This window comes from Lygodium microphyllum, unplaced genomic scaffold, assembly GCF_053477565.2.
Source record: "Lygodium microphyllum isolate KBCC unplaced genomic scaffold, Lygodium_microphyllum_v1.1.10 scaffold_137, whole genome shotgun sequence".
Classification (NCBI taxonomy): domain Eukaryota; kingdom Viridiplantae; phylum Streptophyta; class Polypodiopsida; order Schizaeales; family Lygodiaceae; genus Lygodium; species Lygodium microphyllum.
This window is the reverse complement of record NW_028229620.1, coordinates 159,911-163,631: the sequence shown is the minus strand read 5'-3', so window position 1 is coordinate 163,631 and position 3,721 is coordinate 159,911.

Here is a 3,721-nt window from a genome sequence, read left to right as displayed (position 1 = left end):
AGAAGATTGGGTGTGGATGGCAAATTTTCTATCCAGGGAGGTGACGTCTCATCCCAAGGAGGAGTGCACCATTTGTGGCCAATTAGAAGAGTTTGTGGGCGTGCGATGGATGGAGTGCATGAGCCAATCCACTACTTGGAAGGCACTACCCAATCTATACCATCAATACCAGAGGAGATATGCAGCCTTCTAAACCTACCTACAATCTTGGAGCCACATTGACTCTACCTTCCTAGGCTTTGCTCGAGAGCCAAGGAATCTTTGGCTTGGTCTTGTAATGGATGGCGTGAACCCATTCGGTCTATGCTCAACTTCTTACAGCGTGTGGCCTATAGTCCTTGTCAACTACAATATCCCTCCATGGCTCTCTACGAAAAAAGGACATCTCATCCTTAGCTTACTCGTCCCTGGCCTCTACAAAGTCAAAAATATGGACATGTACCTTCGTCCATTAGTCGATGAGCTTAAGATTTTGTGGGAGGAGGGGATCATAGTGCAAGATATGAGCAAGTGCGATGGTCAACGGTCCGCCAATGTGGACAATGCATGACTTTCTAGGATTCGGAGAGTGCTCAGGTAAATAGGCTTCCGTTCTCGTTGGTAATATCTATATTATCTCGTTCAAGTTTGTATTCACTAGATAGAGGTGTTGGAACATGTCTAGTTACCTCAGGTTATCATGCATTTCCATTGTGCGGGCCACAGTTAGACTCTCGAAGGTCACGAACCATGAAGAAGATGGTATATTAAGGACACGCCACTTTCTTGCCAGAGGGTCATGAACTCAGGGAAGGTTTTCTTGGACGACCTCTAACATGTATGAATGGCGCAAGCTAGTATGAGCTGAAAATGGTCCATGCGGAGTCACATCAAACAGAATGCGATGGTTCTTAGTTTTCTACGAGTTGCCATATTTGACCCACTTACAGATCAACCACGTGTTGGATCCCATGCATATTTTCAAGAACATGGGCAGCTTGCTATGGGACCACATCACAGGAAAGAGAGACACTATAGGGGCACAAATGGATTTGAAGGAGGTAGGCAAGATGGAGGCACTTTGGCCACAGTCGAGTGCTGATGGTCGCCAATACCTACCTCGCACTCCTTGGGTTTTGTCCACTAAAGAAGAGCGCATTGTGAAGCAAGTAGTCAAGTCTATCCGCACTCCAACGTGTATGATGCATTCTCTCAGGTCTGCATTTTCTAAAGACAACTAATTATTAGGGCTAAAATCCCATGACTGGCATAAGATATGTTAGGTTTGTACTACGAATGGATTGTAATTGGTATGCACATTTTGCTATTTGGAGTGTAGCCATTGTTCATAATGCTTTCTCATTTGTGGCAGTTTGTACTACCGATCGTGATTGCAGGATGCCTTACTCTAGAAATACGCGGGGCCATTTACAAGTTGTTGACTTTAGTGCAATGGATCTCACAGAAGGAGATTAAGACGTCCTCTATTGAATCCACGAGGCGGGGAGCAGTGGAGACGGTCTGTCTCTTTGAGAAATACATGCCTATCAGCATGCTCACGATACAAATTCACCTTCTTGTGCATCTTGTAGATGAAGTGGAGATTGCTGGACCTATCCATACGCGATGGATGTTCTTCTTGGAGGCTTCATGAAAACCCTGAAAGGCTTTGTGTGACAACGAGCCCAGCCAAAAGGTAGCATGGCTGAAGGTTGGTAGGTGTTTGAGGCGCTAGTGCATATTTCACAATGGCTACCAACGGTGGATCCAGACAACAATATGCTACGGTCGTTGAAGGAAGATGGTAGATTGACCGGAGATGTGGTGATTGGAAATGTGGCAGAAAAAAGAATGGATGCTGCAATGGAGGAGAAGGTGAATCGCTTTTGTATGTTACATTATGCCTCTATGGAGACGTGGCTCGCTAGGTACCAACAAGGTAGGCAAGATAGAGAGGAAGCACGATCTGAATTTTGACGTAGTATGTGCCATCGATCGATTCGATATCCCGAGGGCATGGAGGAGTTTCCGCGGTTCATGTCAACTCGATTGTTGCATGGAGCTTTGACCGCAGCATCTCGCGAAGGGGTAAAGGTCTCAATGGAGGAGTGGGAATTCTTGAGGGGATGTAGTCCAAAGGTGATGACATGTTTAGGATTTGATGTATCTATATTTTATATGCGACAACTAATTTGAGTGTTTCAATGTACAATACAAAATATACAGTGCAGCGTGGTCACGCGGATGACATTTTCGCGTGGAGCGTATTGACAAAATGTGCTCCACAATGGACTGTGGTATCATGGCAAGGTTTGAGCAGGAGAGCCAACGACGAGCAACAGATCCAAACATGGTTATAGATGAGATGGAGTATTTTAGGAACTTGCAAAGTATTGTTACAGTGGACTACCATAGCTTCTCCATGATACTATTTGATGTGTAGTGGTTCAAAGTGGTACCTGAAGGAGTTGGAGCAACAGTTCAACGAGGTCCATTTGGATTTCTCGAAATAGTTTTTGAAAAAAAGTGGACGGATTTGCATGACACCTTTGTGTTGCTGACCCATTGTGAACAGGTGCATGAACTCATTTGTTTGTTAATTGTATTACGACATGGTACATGTCACAATAGTTTAATCTCTCTTGTATGCGTTTGTGAACAAGTAATCTTCTATCCAAACCCTTGACAACCTCAATGGTGGTATGTTATACCTTCAGCTCCCCGAAGTGCAAGAGTATATGATCAAAGCGATGTTCCGAGCATAGGTGAGGACAATATGCAAATAGAGGGGTCGATATTGTAAGGGGTGGAGGCCACCAAAAGCTTGGAGCATGTAGAGGAGCCAACATCGACTAACAATGATGGAATTACAAGAGTCTAAGAATTCTTTGAGAATGAGGTGGACTCATTCTTTTGTGGTGACATGTCTATTGACCTTCTAGTGTATGCGGAGTTGTGTCAGGAGATTGACATGGGACCATATGATACTTCATACTTGGACCATCCACTTACTCAATTCGTTGACTAATCGCTTATAAGGATACATAAGATATGCATTTTAAGTGAGATCATTTTTTAGGATTTATATTATCGTGCTTTGTATGATTTAAATTGATTATGCTAACATCATTTTTTGTCTATGTAGGTGACCTTTTCAGGATGAGTCGAGGGATGAGCGATGAGGAGTTGCATGATATCTTCACGCGCATGTCTCCAGATGAGATGGCGAGATTCAGAGACATGGCAGACCAGGAGCTGTCTCGGACATCGTCAGGCCACTCTACTAGATCTACTTCGACGCGATCAGATGCTTCGGCTTCGAGCATACGAGGTCGACATTGCAGACTTGGGCCAGAGGAAAGGAGTGCTTCAGGGTCTGAGGGATGCTGTAGAGATACGGAGGCAGTGACCCCGCAGTCAGCACAGGATACAGGTGCGACTCCTTGCTCTCATGGCGGTTCCAGGGAGCGTGGCTCACGTGGATGCTGTGGAGGTACGAACACGGTGTCTCCATCTCGTCGTTCTATTGGAGTTGCGTCACCTCCAGGATTTGTCACACCTGTGGGGACTTCTACTCCAGTTACTTTGGCTTTTGCTCAGCCGTCTACAAGTGGCACCCCTATGGGTGCTACTCCGATAGATACTACCCTGGTCAGTATACCAGATGTACAGGGGTCTCCTGGATATGCCCAGGAGCGTGGACACAAGTGGGAGAGGACCCATCTTAGGCATACCCCAGAGG